Source organism: Harmonia axyridis, chromosome 2 (assembly GCF_914767665.1).
Source record: "Harmonia axyridis chromosome 2, icHarAxyr1.1, whole genome shotgun sequence".
NCBI lineage: Eukaryota > Metazoa > Arthropoda > Insecta > Coleoptera > Coccinellidae > Harmonia > Harmonia axyridis.
The window spans coordinates 63,352,111-63,369,600 of NC_059502.1; the positions used below are offsets into that span (position 1 = coordinate 63,352,111).

Below are 17,490 nucleotides of genomic sequence, written 5' to 3' on the forward strand. Positions count from 1 at the left end.
AAAAACACCCTATATATTTAAACATGTCCCAACAAATTAAAAGAAGAATTCAAATAACTGATATTCGAAAAAATTTTATGATTGAGTTTTTGAAATATAACGCAGATCTTGAAGAGGGTTAATTCTCTAATCAATTAACTCAAAAAAATGCACAAAGAAAATGGGCAGAAATTGGTAATATACTTAAGTTACTTAAGCGATCAAAAGATATTTCAATGATTTTTGAATAAAACTGTTTCATGATCATCTTTTTTTTTATATATTTACTGGACCTTCACCTGAGCTGTATTATTTTCTTTATTTCATTACTGTTTATTTCTTTTTGTTATCATGTAAAATGGTTGTACCGTTGAAATAAATGAATAATGTCTGTAATGTCACCGGATACATCTTTATTATTCGTACTGAGGGGAAAAATTGCACCTGATATCTCGGACATTCTTTAAAGCATCTAAGTATCTGTTTTCTGAGGCACCTTTACCATCCGCTTTAGCCTGATCACGAGATACGATTGAGAAACATTGGTTTCTCAATGTTCTGCGTGATTTGCAACCCGGACAAATGAATGATTCGTTGTTGTCTCTGAGATATAACTAAGATCACACAGATTCATGTTAACACATTGTTAATGATATATCTCCAGACAAACTGAGTGAGAAATAATAGTCTCAGCGTCAATAGTATCCCCAGAGTGTGCTCAGCAAGCATTCGCCATTTTTGCCCCGAATGGTTGGTAGAAACGAAAAAATATATATAATTCACAAAATTAACAGAATGGGAAATAGGAGGAACTGAACATACTTCACTTTAATGAGCCGATATAAAAGAATTGGGTAATACAGATTGGGAAGATCATGGAAAATAAGATGTGAATAAACAGAGGTAACATAATTTGATGAGGAAATTCGTACCGCCTGTCGTTTTTTCAAACAGATGTTCACACATCCGATAAATGAGAACATCTTAAGATATATCCGTTCAATCGTAAATAACAATAATTCTTATTTTGAAATGAAAATAAACTCACCTTTTTCTGTTACAAATTAACACTGAAAATTCAATACAGACCAGTTTAGTAATTATTTATAGCTGATTCCATCAGTCAAGAATGATTCGCCGAAATAATTATGGCACACCAATGAAACACGCTTTATATGAAGTTACACGCACGTATTTGGGAATTTATAATAATATATGTATTCCTATATTCTACACAAAATCATTCCAATTTGAAAATAAATATTGCCAGCCATACTTTTTATGTGTGCTATCATTTCTCCCAAATACTTCGAATTCCACGAAAGAATTCATTTTTCGAAAAATTAAGGAATTATGATAATAAAACTTAAAATTTATATTATTTATATATCGCTTCAGGAATACCATTTATATGCAATTTTTGAATTGTTACAATCCCCGTTTTCACCTGTTCTAGAATGATGAATTTTCGAAATATTTATTTGTAAAAGCACGCATCAAAAGCTGTAACATTTAATAAATATTGTTTTCACAAGTATTTTGTGCCTTCGATGAAGGTTAGTTGGGAGAAAAAAAATGTTTCCTTCACATCATAAACTTTGAAATACTATAATTTGAACGAAAGGAAAAGAACTATTTTCAAATAATATAAAACAAAAAACCGAATCCATTTAATACAGTTTCTTGTTGATATCAACAAGATTGATAAGGTGGAATGAATTTCACACAAATGGGAAGATATTCAATGGTGAGGAATATCAGTCACAAGGAACAGTTGTATACAATTTATCTGAAATGGGAAGATAATTCATTTCTATTTGGAAAATAATAGCAGAGGCGTTGTGAAATCAACACCATTGGATTAAACGAATTACCACAAGATATGAGCTTTCAAACTGAATGCACTATAAAATTTTTCATGCTTTATCTCAGTTCACATAAATACCAGGCTGACAATGATGATGCTGTTACAGAAACTGCCTTCCAACCACAAGATTGATTTCAGTCTTCTAATAGTCTAGGTCATTTTGTATATAAATCGTAGAACTTTTTGGCAGTCAGCAAACTTTCTGTTCTGTTTTCAGAAGAGTGAATGCGTAGATTGATGTCCTAATATATAAGATTGGAAATTGGTAGCTTTCCGCGTGGCTTTTAGATTGTTGATGTTTCATCTGAACCCTATGTCTACAGAAATTTAGATATTGGCATAAGTCTAGATTCATCCAGGAAAAATATCATCATTTTCTCAACTACTCTATTCCATATGATAATTTATTACGATAACAATTTTTATTTTCTTCATTGATTACCAATTATAAAAAACTCCAAATTTTCAATTTTTTGCCATTTTCTTGTGAATGGTGCTTTTGAGGATAAAGTGATCTGAAGTTCTTTGAGCTAGCGATTCCATTTCCGGATTCATATATAGGGTGTTACAAGGAAAAAAGGTTAATTTTGTTCTATTAATTTTTTTCGAACACCTGTATATATAGAAATAATTTTAAATTGTGCTTCTAACTACCCTCTAAACATCACAAAAAGAGTTCCTTCGCCCATAGAGCATGTTTGGGATATCATGGGTAAAAGCCTTGTAAATTTATTCCAATCCCACGGACTTTGGCGGCTTTGAGACATGAAGTACAGGTAGCTGGAGATAGTATCCCTGAAGAAGAAATGGACCATCTTATTGCATTAATGCTGAGACGTGTTCGGGAGTGTATATGTAATCGCGGTGAACAAACACATTATTAACAAATTTATTAAAACTAATTTTAAACCCGGCGTTTTTTCTCCAAATTTCAATTATATACTCCTTGCTATACTATCTTTGCTTTACCAAAAAAAAAAAAATTAAAATTCAAACAGTTCCTTCTGGGTCTTGCAGCTGTTTGTCAGTTTTATAATTATTTATTTATTTATTTTATTATTGTCAAAATTAATTGTCCTAATGGTCAATTTGCGATTAGTATTTCAAGATCATATAATTGTTTTCGTATCAATTTGTATATCATATTTATGCAATTGGGGAATTCCATATATCAAAGGTTCATTTTCACGGCGATAGCAACTATCACAGTGAAAAAGAAGAGATTATCGAATCAGACAAACAGGAAACCTGTTTATGGTAGGTTTGCTTCCCGGAAACTGAGTGCATCAAAATATTTTTTTATGTTGAAAAAAGCTCGATATTATTAATTCAATTCTGATACACGCATGTAGGTAATCCAATGTTAGAATAAATATTTGAATTCTTGTCGAGCTCTATTCGGAAATTACAGAAATAAACTTTTGTTCATTTGAATATTGAAAAACATAGTGGGTCCACTCCAAATTAATCCAATCGGATGCCAGGAATCAGGATTTACCTCCAGTAGGACTCCAGGCATTAATTATGTGATGCGATTTCATTTCTCTAATTGGATTAAGGAAGAAATTCATTATACTTTTTCTGAACTGGGTATGTTGTGTATTTTAGGGACCATAGAATAAAAGGAAAAAATATACCAATTATTGTGTATTGTAAATTGTAGATTATTCCGATTATACTTTGTAAAATTCGTGTTGATTGTGTCACCATAACTATAGAATATTTAAGCAGGAAAATTTTCGTTAAATTTAGTTCAAAAATCAATCAGTTTCTCAAGGCGTACTATCGACACTGGTTTGTGTTATATGGTCTGTTTTGAGTACAAAACACGTGAGAGATGGTCATTATTTCTAGCTTCAATTATTATTTGATCATTGTTTAATACATCGTGAATGGCTGCTTTAATCAGTTCATTAGAGTGAGAAGATGGAAATATTTTCAACAGCTTAGCCAATTTGATAGCTGACGAATAGTGGACTTGCGTGAGGCTGGTTTGTCCTTTGTCCTCTAATTCGGATTGTTGGAGATGTTTGGTGATGATTAATTAAACTCTTGAGTGACTGCATAATAGTTTTGGTATATTGTGTTGTTCAACATTGGTTTTATGATTCTGGTATAAAATTGTTTTTGCTCTCCGATATTCATGAGGAGAAACTTCTCCTATGAGTTTGTTGTCTTCATTTCGGTCGGTAGTACTTGAATTGTTTGCCTTTATTGCTTTTTCGCCAGTATTTGACCAGGTTTGAATCGGTCAGGGTAAAAAACATACAACCTTAGAGAATTATACAAAGCGCGCACTAAAATTATTTACATAACAATATAAATGATATTAGTTTTTGGCAATACATTCCTAGATTTTGTGGAATCAATTGCACAATAGGCAGTATCCTCATTTCATTTCATACATATAAAAATGTTTCGCGATAATTTTCTCAAGATTAACTTAAATATTTGCAAGCCAGAAGGAGTACAATCTTCGTCAAACTCATTAAAGCAGGGCAGCTCGGCATATTTTTTAAAACCAACTGTTCTTTGCCAAAGTCAGCATGCTCCGCTAAGAAGGTGTAGAGGGATTATTGAATACTTTTAATGATGATTAAATAAGTGGTGCCGGTCTGCTCGTACATCAATCTTCCAACACAGCCAACAATATTGACTCACCAAATCTCAAATGAAATTAAGTATTCTGGATTGGTCCTAAACTAGATTAATTTTCAAAAGTATTAAAAATAATTTGAGAATTTTTAAGATTTATGAAAGTAATAATAGAATTTCTTATTGAATTACTGTCTTATATGTTAGTCACATATATAGAGTGTTTTTTTTGAGGTATATAACTTTAAGTTAGCATTACTGTTCAAAATATCGACCGATTTAACAGTTGTCGAGTGATTTATTCTCAGTTTGGTTTGGCAATTCATCATGAATAGACTCAAGCCTGAACAACGCTTGCAAATATTGCAATTTCATTTCGAAAATAATGGTTCTGTGCGGAATACGTATCGCGCACTACGTCCATTAGCGATTAAGCGCTCTTCTGGTTGCTACTTCAACAAACAAAACTGCCGCATTTGGAGTGAAGCTAATGCTCAAGTGTATGACGAACCACCGTTACATCCAGAAAAACTGACTGTTTGGTGCGCTTTATGGGCTGGTAGAATAATTGGTCCGTACTTCTTCAAAAACGATAATGGCCAGAACGTTACAGTCAATGGTGATCGGTATAGAGCCATGATTACTAACTTTTTCATTCCTGAATTGAACAACCATGATGTCCAGGAGCTGTGGTTCCAACAAGACGGCGCAACATGTCACACAGCTCGTGCCACAATCGATTTATCGAAAGACACGTTTGGTGACCGCCTAATTTCACGTTTTGGACCTGTGAATTGGCCTCCAAGATCTTGTGATTTAACACCGCTAGACTACTTTCTGTGGGGCTATGTAAAGTCATTGGTCTATGCGGATAAGCCACAAACTCTTGACCATTTGGAAGACAACATTCGCCGTGTTATTGCCGATATACGGCCACAAATGTTGGAAAAAGTCATCGAAAATTGGATGTCCAGATTGGACTACATCCGAGCCAGCCGTGGCGGTCATATGCCAGAAATCATATTTAAAATGTTATGCCACAAGATTATCTTGCGGATAAATGAAATTCATGTCAATCGAATAATCCATCGTTGTTTTATTGCAATTTTAAGTCCTATAGCTCTAAAAATAACACCCTTTACAAGCACGTGCCATCAGTTATTACTTTCCACCAGAAATTTACTCTCAATCCTCACGCTGCTTCGCATATTTTAACGGTGTTTCATCCGGACTCTTTGCTGGCTACGAAAATTTTCCAAAATTAATATCAAATTTGGTAAACGTAGAAAAAATGACGATGCATGAAGTACTTCTACTATCCTTAGAGGCGAAGTAAAGTATGTAGGTTCTAAGTTCTTAACTCGGAGTAATAAACATAGATAGAAGAGGCATATCGTCGGCTAAGAGTGTAAATCTGCTAAGTCCATTTTGAACAATTTCACAGGAGACCAAAAAAACCGTACAGTACAGTGTTATAATAATAATAATAAGAGAGTTTATTCATGAAAATACATTCAATAAACTCTATTGAATGTATTTTCATGAATAAACTCTCTTATTATTATTATTATTATTATTATTATAACACAGTTTATTCATGAAAATACATTCAATAGAGTTTATTGAATGTATTTTCATGAATAAACTCTCTTATTATTATTATTATAACACTGTACTGTACGGTTTTTTTGGTCTCCTGTGAAATTGTTCAAAATGGACTTAGCAGATTTACACTCTTAGCCGACGATATGTCATTTTCAGTTTGCATATTTTGTCCCCAATATAAACTATTAACTTTGACATGAAGCGCGCGGAGATGAAAACAAATCAGTGAGACGATATTTCACTTAATTCGGGAGTTTCTCCTCAAAGAACGCACTTTTAAGTCTCATAGTGAATGAACGTTCCATATTAACTCAAAATATATTGAAATAAATACCCAAATATATCAGAAATTCAGCAAACAAACTTCAAGCTCGCTAAACGACGTGAAACAACCGATGACACTAGGAGAGCAAAAGTTGACAAACATTGGATCTCAGCAAGTAGATACAGAAAATAAAAAATATTCTTATTATAATAATTTCAACAATTAGGAAAAATATCGGATTCCAAATATCCGAATTTAATCGAGAATCATTCTAATAAATATATTTCATTCAATATAATATCATTCATAAAGATATAGTAAAATTGTGGATTTGAAAATATATCACAATCCTACAACGTAATCTAACCATGTTGGGGACATGTGAAAATTGAGTATACTTCCTCTATCTATGTTTATTACTCTATGGTTCTTACTATATCTCGATTTGTTCAGAAATAAATGACCGAAACATTATAGAATTCGAATTAATTCAATGGGCCTTTTGCTGAATTAATTCGAAAATAAATCTAATCGCACATGTTTCAAAGTCAACTGAAAAGAACTGGAGAACTGAATATGGAAAGAGCTTGCGTGGAAGCTGGCAAACTGAATGCATTCCACGAAATTCCAGTTCGGCGCGCTCTTCCTGAGAAAGAGCTTCATCCCTTCCATCGCAAACGTGAACTGCGCGAATTTCGAATTTCAACTGTTGCATTTCTTTCAGAAAAAGTTTTTGTTTTATCAATTGAGCCAGGGTGAGTGGAATTATTTATTCTATAGTTAGTTTTAAATTATTTTTTGTAGTTTTATGATGAAATATTATTATTTTGGATCTTTAGATATACACAGGTTGTTCAATTAAAATTTTGATATGAATTTATTTCTGGTTACAACTAAAAAGGTAAGTTTTAGATATAAAATATTATAGAAAAACAAATAATTTTTTACATAACCAATATATTTTTGAAACACGAAATCATTACACAGCTGTCCCAAAATTAGGGAAAATATTCTGACGTTATTTCACAAAATATTCTTCTTATACTCATGTCAGCATTACATTATATTGACGGAAAATTTTGACAAATTACATATTAATTTATTTGAATCAAGAAGAAATTTTTCTTGTGAATTCGGTCTATAATATTGTCTTTCTCTCATGACATTCATCGTGATATAATGGTCGAGAAAATTAATTCGCGAAATTGCCTATAAACACAAACTATTCACACCTATCGAAAATTTTGTTGACAAATTTTTTTCTCTTATATTGTTCTACCTAAAAAATATCCAGAAGTGATGCAAATTTTGACGAAGAATCTGATATTTCCAAAGCAAACAATTAAAGATCAGATTCAATAGCATTTGGTGAAACATCAAAAATTTTATACCATTTTTTCCGAGCGGGTTGAAAAATTTTCAGTAGAAAATTGTAAATTCTTATGTATTCAATTCTAGAAACATCTTTATTAACTATCATTGAAAATAACTTTTTTGATATTAAGTTTTTTTTTCTTGGAGATTGCTTCCATCAGACTGTCCCAAGTTGATAGTTGTGCCGTAGGGGAGCAGCTCTTAGTAGATAATTCCCTGCTAAACCCACCAAACACACTGCAAACTCTTCCCGGCCTTCAATCTTAGCTTGGCCATCGTTTTCACCAGCTCACCGTGCTTCTACCACGACCGCTTTCGCTGGACGTTGTCGTAAGTGATCCTCGTTTCATCACCAGTCACCAACAGCTTCAAAAATTGGTCAATTTTGTTGCTATGTAGCAGGGATTCATAGATGGAAATTCGGTCGATGAGCCTTTAACTCTTGTGGTATCCATACATCGAGTTTCGTCTTGAAACTAGATTGAAGCAAATGGTTCCAAACGGTTTTTGTGCAATTTCAGCTAATGAGCAATCGAAACAGTGCTTACATGACGGTCGGACTCGACAATGTCCATGATTTCATCGACATTTTCGAAAATTGAATCGAAATACAGGAACAAAATCGACGAAAATTATGACTGATCAGCTGTTGCAGTATCAGGATCAATAACACTGTTTACATTTTCAGCCGCCTGGTTTGTATTTTCTCCTTCATCGAAGAAAAATATAAGGTATTTTCTGCTTCTTGCTAGTATCCATTTTTGACGCACGCTCAAGCTAAACTGAGTCAAAGAATCACAAAATGTCACAAAAATTTTTGTAGTACGAAATCTCATCTTTTCAACGCCATCCAATGAAACCCGATCGGACTCATATAACGCAAGATACAGATAATTGAAGACATCTAAAGGAAAAATAATGGAGATGATTTCAATACATATAATATTCAGGATAGATGAAAACAGGTGCAAAACGAATTGGTTTGGATGTAAAGAAAATTACAATTGCGAATCATACAAGTCGCTCTAGAACCGGTTTACAACTAGCAAAGGTTTGTTTCCAGAAACAGCAACTGATAAATATAATGATAATAAAAATGTAACAGATTGTGAAAACACCCTTGTCCCGAATATTTTTGCATTTAATGAGGAAAAAATTAATTTTCCGCTCTCAAAGAATATTCAGGAACTCGAATTCTGATCAGCAATACGTTTTCAATTATGGATATCTTCTCAATCTCACGTAGAAGGATCGATTTCAGTTTGCACTCTGAGAAAAGTCGCGATGTAAAAAATTTCAATTCCTTGTGTGATGAAATTTATTACAGAAACGTACATAATTTGGAACTTTTTCGAAGCTTCGATCTTTGATAAATGTGTCCACCATTGTGTATAAAAATTATACATACTGCAGTAAGAGTGAACTCAATTCACGTGAAGCAACTATAATGAAACTTAATTTTAAAGGCGAAATATTATTTCCTTTATTATTTGAGAGACCTTCAAGAAATCAGCTAAGTCTTTCTTAAATTCCTTACAATTTGGATGTTAATAACTCGCCGTATTGTAGAAGATTTATTTTGAAATCTCTAGAATCCCCTGTTAGTAATACGTACTTACCCCATAGTCACCTATATTCTATTCAGTTATTGCAAATGCAAAATCTGAAGAATTTGCTGTATATGAAACAATTGTAATTCAAATATTAAAAAAGGAAAGGAAATATTTTTCATTGGCAAGGAGTATTTCCAAATGAGGAGATCACACAACTGACGGAAGAGGATTGAATTTGAATATGGATAGACATGGCAACAGTAGTTGCGTCAAAACTATTTTATTTTCAGATAAATATTTGAAAAATATGGACATCGTGAGCAATATAGCGATATAGCGATCTGTTCGGGGAACGACCACTAACGAATTCAATTAAATTGATATCACCATTGCCATCTATTTAAAAGGACAACATACAATAGAAATACACATCGATATTACTGCGTTACTGAAAGGTTCATTATTATTATTAGTTGGGCGTAGGTATCACAACTACATGTCATAATGTCGGGGGATGATTGCACTGCAAAAAACAACAATTTCTCTTCATCCAGAGGTGTGGTATAAACCCACGACTCCCCCTTCTTTCATTCAATTCTGAACAAAGTTACTGTCGGGAGTTTTTTGAACGTTCGTTAATTCATTTACATGACTGTTTTGATATGGGATGTGATTCATTATCATGTCGTTGTCGTTGGTGGTTTTACCTCGATAAAGATCAAACGATCATTCAGGATTTTGGCGTGAACATTGGAGTGATTATTTTTTTATAAACTAACTCTGCTACGGAAATATCAGTCATTTTTTTTTTGATGATCTGCTTGAGTTTTCAGTGGTTCTGCTGACGTCATCAAAATGTAATATTGTATTGTACATACCAAGTATAGGTATTTCAATTTCAAATATTAGGTGTACAACTTTGCTTCTGCCGTAGCGGTAAGAAATAAAATAGATCGTAGAGGTCATACAATAAGCTTAGATATTTGTGAACATAACACCTTTGATATGTGTCTGTATCCTGAAGTTATTCTCGATGGAACATATCAGTTTACTAGCCAAATTCTCGTCATTTGCGGAAGGTTTTAATTTTTTGTTTTTAATGAAAAAATCTGCTGCTGAGGCTCATAGAATGCTCTCAAATACCTATGGTGAGGCCGCTATTAGTGGAAGAACGTGCCCAGAGTGCTTTCAACACTGCAAGAACGGTGATTTTGACGTCGAAGACCAGCACGTCATTGGAAGAGAGAAGGTCCTCGAAGATGAAGAATTGAAGATCAAGACTCGTATCAAACGTAACAAGAATTGACAGGATCATTGGAAGTGACGCAACAAGTCATTTCAAAACGCCAAAAAGTCATAGAAATGATTCAGAAGCAAGGAAATTGGGTGTCGTACGAGTTGAAGCCGAGATATGTTGCACGTCGATTGTTTGCTTGTGAAGAGCTGCTTGCAAGGCAAAGACGGAAGGGATTTCTGCATCGCATTGTGACTGGAAACGAAAAATGGGTTCATTACGATAATCCCAAGCGCAGAAAATTAAGGGGTCGGGGATATCTCGGCCATGCTTCCACTTCGACGGCCAAACCAAATATTCACATTTCCAAGGTAATTGGTGGTGGAACCAGCTCGGTATAGTGTATTATGAGTTTTTAAAACCGACTGCAAAAATCACAGGCGATAGTTTTCGAACGCAATTGATGCATTTGAGCCGAGCAATAACGAGAGACATGATAAGTTGAATTTATAGCTTGACAATGCTCGACCCCATGTCGCGAAATTGATCAAGACATGGAAACGTTGAAATGTCCTACCTCACACGCCGTATTCTCCAGAAGTTTCTCGGACTATCACTTGTTTCGATCAATGGCACACAGCCTGAATGACCAGCACTTCCGATCTTATGAAAAAGTAAAACATTGGATCGATTCGTGGATCACTTCAAAAAAAGATCAGTTTTGTCAACGCGCGATTCGTACGCCGACCAAAAGATGGGAGGAAGTAATGGCCAGCGTCCCAGCGATTGAATCATAAATGTATTACCAGTTTTTTACCATAAAGCCTCGAATTCCGGAAAAAAGAGGAGGAAGCAAAGTTGTACGCAAATGTAGCTCAAATCTGTTAACACTGAAATATTAGGTTTTTAATCAACACGAAATTATACAGGAAAATCTCTACAACTTCTGGTTATACCGGAAACAGACTACTACTTCCTCATTTCAAATGGCACACTCAGTATATTAGATTAAGATAGCTGTTTTGACAACTATTTCGGCAATATGCCATACTTTGGGTAACAACTCAACGATTCATGAGTTTATGGGATTCTTTTGAAAAAAATGGTGACGATGAGGACTCCCATTTTTTAATTTTTCGGCAGGACAAGCTTTTTTCGAGAAAATATTTTTCTTTTCCAGATTGTTTGCGGTCTAGACCAAAAATATATAGGGTGTTCATAAGAAGATCATGAACTTGGACAACTCAAATCCATCAAAACTCAAAATTTTGAAGCTAGAATCTATATTTCTTATTATTTCAGTCAATTCTACGTACAAAAATAGTGGGGATTAAATAAGCCAACCCTATACGAGTAGAATGAATACTTTAACAGTTATCGAGGTATCACCGGTTTATCAACCTGTATATCCAACGGCAAAAATTCAATTCAATTAGATATGCAGGGGTGAAATTATGAAACAAACCATATCGACCATATTCTTGAATGCCATAGTCTGATTTTTCCTTCTAACAAACTTAACAGCGGTATTCCAGATACGAAACTACCACGAAATAGTGAGGTTCTAGGGTCACCCACTTGAGAGTTATCGTGTGTGGAGGAACCGACATAATTGAATTTGTACCACAGATTCTTCATTGAGTCGAAACTTCTCGTTCAGAACCAATCCCGTCTTAAAAAACACATCGTGATGAAATGACTAACAGTCTGTTCGGGAAATGATCGCAAAAAATTTCTCTCTAACCCTCTAATGAAAGGTTAATTTTTCAATTCATTTTTTTTTCATATAGAGACTCTTTTTTTTTCAATCGATAAAGGTTCTTGACTGCCTATGTCGACCAATTTTATATGTAGAGGACGATTTCAAATTCGATCATCATATTTAGCATGGTGACAACTTGACAAGCTCCTCAAGGATCTTAATGACAATAGTAGTTGAATGATACAAAATTTTTAAGTTGTTACAATTATTATGAATTTGCAAAGGTATATGAATAGTACGATAAAAAAAAATATGGTTGAAAAATATTAGTTAAATAGTAGAGTTCCTAAATATTGTAAGCTGCATCACCACTTAGGAGTGACTCTTTTCCATTTTGTTTGTGTATATTAATTCATTTGATTCAAATGAGTTTCTTGATTAATATTTCGGTTCAAACATGTTTCGAGTTTCATTTTTTATATATTCTTTGAATATCTTATTTTCATCTGAATCTTTTCTGCTTCTTACTATCCACCCCAAAAAATGACAATTTTATGTTTCTCACAGAAAATCTTAGGTTAATTAAGGCCTGTAAGCAGTTACCAATCAAATAATTAATAGTCAGAACCTATTCTGAGTTCCTACCTTCTGCCAGTATTTTGGATCAATTATAATGATTATATCACTGAGAAAAAAGGGTAGGTTTATCAATGGGGGTACTAAAGTAACGGGTGTTTTTTTTCGAGGTATAAAACTTTAAGTTAGCATTACTGTTCAAGATGGCGACCCATTCAACAGTTGTCAAGTAATTTATTCTCAGTTTAGTTTGGCAATTCATCATGAATAGACTCACGCCTGAACAACGCTTGCAAATTGTGCAATTTCATTTCGAAAATAATGGTTATGTGTGGAATACGAATCGCGCACTACGTATATTTTATTTTGTTTAGCGATGAAGCGCACTTCTGGTTGAATGGCTACGGTCAAAAAACAATACTGCCGCATTTGGAGTGAAGCTAATCCTGAAGTGTATGTCGAAACACCGTTACATCCAGAAAAACTGACTGTTTGGTGCGTTTTATGTGCTGGTGGAATCATTGGTCTGTACTTCTTCAAAAACGATTACAGTCAATGGTGATCGGTAAATAGCCATGATTACTTACTTTTCCTGAATTCCTGAATTGAACAACCATGATGTCCAGGAGCTGTGGTGCCAACAAGACGGCGCAACATGTCACACAGCTCGTGCCACAATCGATTCATTACGGTGACCGCCTAATTTCACGTTTTGGACCTGTGAATTGGCCTCCAAGATCTTGTGATTTAACACAGCTAGACTCCTTCCTGTGAGGCTATGTAAAGTCATTGGTCTATACGGATAAGCCACAAACCTTTGACCATTTGGGAGACAACCGTCGCCGTGTTATTGCCGATATACGTCCAAAAATGTTGGAAAAAGTAATCGAAAATTAGACGTCCAGACATCCGAGCCAGCCGTGGCGGTCATATGTCAGAAATCATATTTAAAATCTAATGCCACAAGATGATCTTGCGGATAAATAAAATTCATGTCAATCGAATAATCCATCGTTGTTTTATTGCAATTTAAAGTTATATAGCTCTAAAAAAAAAACACCCTTTACAAGTTGTTCTCGATAAAAATGAATAACTTAGTTATATAAAGAAAACAAAATGCTTTCAGCGTTAGAATCTCTGCTGATATTATGGAATATTCTCATAAAACAACTTTCTTACACATCATTATTGAATGGGAACTGGTATGAATGGAAATATAATTTTCATTCAATGTATGATTCTTTATACACGACGTGTGATGAATAAAAAATCATGCCTAGTCTTATTATACCCTCGTTTCTACCAGAAATGATTCCCCTTATTGTGCAATATCCTTTTATAATTCACCCCTATTGTGTCCTTTATTGACTGACACCCTTAATTAGGATGTTCGTATGAACCCAACCTAACACTTCCTAAGTGGCTCTATTCGTCATGATCATCCTGAATAAACAAAGATGATATCAGGAGTTCATTCAAAGAGATAAAACGTCCCATGTTACGAAACCCTGACCCAATTCCAGAGATTGACGGGAAAGGGACAAGAAAAAGAATAAGGGTGAATGTTATTGGTTCAGAAATTCTCTCAGGACATTTTTCTGTTACTCACGTAAAACTCGTTATGGTTATCGTTGGAGAATATGTGTTAGCATATACATGGAAATGGTCGAAACAGCTGTTGGGGTGGGAAAAACCACGTTTCTTGTTGTAAGAAAACAGATATGAGATGAGGAATACTTTGGGCGGATTGAAATAAATTCGATTATATAACTCATTTTTTGATGAAACAATAAAATCCGTCAATTTTGTATGGTTAGAGCGTATTGAAATGTGACTTTTTCTGCTGTTTTAATTTCTTCCAATCAAGAACCCTCAATTTTGAATCAATAGTTATTTATTATACAAGGGAAAAAATATTAAATTTTAGCTCGAGGTTATGTTGTCAAAAAATCGAGAGCTAAAATCTAATATTTTTCCCGTGTATAATACACTATTTTTTTCTGTGACAGGAAAAACGACAATTTAATAGTGAAAGAACATATTATTACAATATATTAAAGTCAGAATGTTATCGATATGAAATTTAAATTTTTAAACTAGTAAGCTGCAATTAGACCTGCGTTGCTAAGGGAAACTTCAAAGTAATCAAATATCTGTCAATTTAATTTTGTGATTTGTTTCAAAAATTGCGAACTCAGTAATAATTATTTAGTAGTTATTTTGTTGAATAATATAAAGTTAAAAAATGTCTGATTCCGAGTTTTCTCTGACTCCACTGGAGTTGATAGAAGCAGCGCAAGTAGCGCCACGAAAATTATTGCCAGCTAAATCGCGGAAGATTTACGAAACCGCGTATTCAAGATTTATGGAATGGAAAATGAAAAAGACATGCAGTTCTTTCTCGGAGACAGTGTTATTGGCTTATTTTTCGGAACTGGCACAACAACAAAAGCCATCAACAGTGTGGTCGAATTATTATTATTCCTTTATCTATATTCAACAACAAATACAAAAAAAATAATGTTTCACAATAAAATAATATATGTGGATAAATATATATCCGGGAAAAAAGTACTCACTTTTTTCCCGGGGAAAAAAGTAATTTCGTGAAAAGTCATATTTTGTTATCTGTCAACAGAGATCAAATGTCAAATTTTTTTCCCGTCACAGAAAAAAAATGGTTTTGAGATGGAAAAACTGTATGACAGCAACTGTCAGCAGTTTTTTTTGAGTTTACCCTCGTCAAAACTTGTCAGCTGCCGTCCACAAAGATTGTGCTTCTCTGTTAACACTTGTAATTCTTCAGAACATAAGCTGTAATAAAAAAATCCATTATTTTTGCGTGAAAACAAGGCTTTGATAACCATTGTTAAATATGCGTCGTTTTGTTAGATAACTTGTTAACATTTCGTAGGTTATATCATAATGCCTCTTTCGTAGGGGCCCTCGTCCCTATTGGCAAATATTGAGACAGTCTCTGTTGAAGCGAATATTTCACCAGCAAAATTGTTTTCTATAGACAGGAACAGATGGTAATCACTTGGTCCAGGTCCTGCCTAAAGAATGGATGCATAAGAACCTCCGAACCAAGCTCCCTGAGCTTCTGGCTAGTCACTATCGATGTGTGTAACCTAGCTTTGCCTTGATGAAACACAATTCCTCTCCTATATTCCAAAGCTGGCCGCTTCTGGCTGATTGCTTCCTTTAGACGGTCCAACTGTATATAGTAGGTACAGTTCCGAGTTAACAGTTGTGCCGTATGGGAGCAGGTCATGGTTGATAACTCCCTGCCAATCCCACCAAACACACCTAGCAAAACAATCCTTAGCTTGGCCACCGTTTCCGCCAGCTCACGACCGCTTTCGCTTGACGTTGTCGTGAGTCATCTACTTTTCATCACCAGTCAGCAACTTCAAAAATGGGTCTATTTGGTTGCGATTCAGCAGCGATTTGCAGATGGAAATTTGGTCCATGAGGTTTATTGCGTTTAACTCGAGTGGTATCCATCCATCGATCTTCTTTTTGAGACCAGCCTCGTGCAAAAGGCTCCAAACGGTTTTTATGGAATTTCTAGCTCTGGGGCAACCTAAACAGTGCTTACATGAGTCGGACTCGACAATGTCCATGTTTTTATCGACATTTTCGACAATAATTGGCCTTCCATTTGGTGCATCTTTGACATCTAAATCACCGGAACGGAATAGACGAAATCAAAACTGCGCGTGATTGGCTGTTACAATATCCGGATATAAACACTATTCAATTTTTCAGCCGCCTGTAAAACATAACGCATTTCCTCTTTGCTAGTGTCCATATTCGACGCGAGCTCAAACTGAACTGAACTGAAGTTTTTGTAGCACGAAATCTCATATTTATAACGCTATTTGGTGGAACTAGATCGGATTCATACAACGCGAGATACATACATATCACTAAAGCCATCTATTGAAAAAATAATGGTTTATTTCTCATCACACCTAAAATATTCAAAATATTCATATAAAAATTGTTTGTGGTCCTTGATGGTTTGGATTAATATGATGCAAACTATTACTAGATGTGCCTTCGATCCTAGTACATTCTTGGAGCATAATTTCTACTGTCTATTTATTGTTTCATTTTTTTTATAATGTTTGTGAATACGAGATGCTTTGTAATGTGATGATTTTGAATATTGTTGGTTGTATTATTCCGTATTTTGATTTCTCATTATACCTTTTATTGATTCAGCTAGCCTTCAGCGAGAAGTTGTTAATTCCATCTGGACCTGGAAGTTACCCATGTGCGTGTTTTTGAATATTAAAGTTCTTCAGATGAAACTATTATATTGTTTAATGTGGTGAATAACCTAACATGTTGTTTTCTCGTATATATTGCTGGATTATGAAAACTCAAATTACTTTGCGTCCTGGCCACTTGATTTCAATTGCTACATAGTTTCACTTTATTGTCATATTTTTCCCCCATTGATTAAGTGGAACTAGGAACACTTGAGGGTAACTTGATATCCTCTTAGGAACTTTTTTCTCAAGGAAAAATATACGTACAGCCATTCTAGGAACACCATTTCACTTTTATACTGCACGTAGTTCTATATTTTCACAACAAGCCTTCAATATCGAATAGCACAGGGCAATAGAAGATGTTGAATCAATAATGGTTGAACGTGATCGTTCCTCAATGAGCTCTACAGAAAAATTTAGGCGAATGCTGAATCGTTAAGTTTTTTCTATCGTTTTG

The 17,490-nt window shown here is 34.3% G+C and overlaps 1 protein-coding gene across 1 annotated transcript in view; it reads left to right on the top strand.

The window, feature by feature from the left end:
• The first annotated feature begins 6,930 nt into the window (after window positions 1-6,930).
• LOC123673499 (parathyroid hormone/parathyroid hormone-related peptide receptor-like) overlaps window positions 6,931-17,490 on the top strand; it is a 94,767-nt gene continuing 84,207 nt past the window's right edge. The window contains exon 1 of the mRNA XM_045608016.1: window positions 6,931-7,066. The gene's annotated coding sequence lies outside the window, so the exon portion shown is untranslated. The remainder of the gene's footprint in view (window positions 7,067-17,490) is intronic.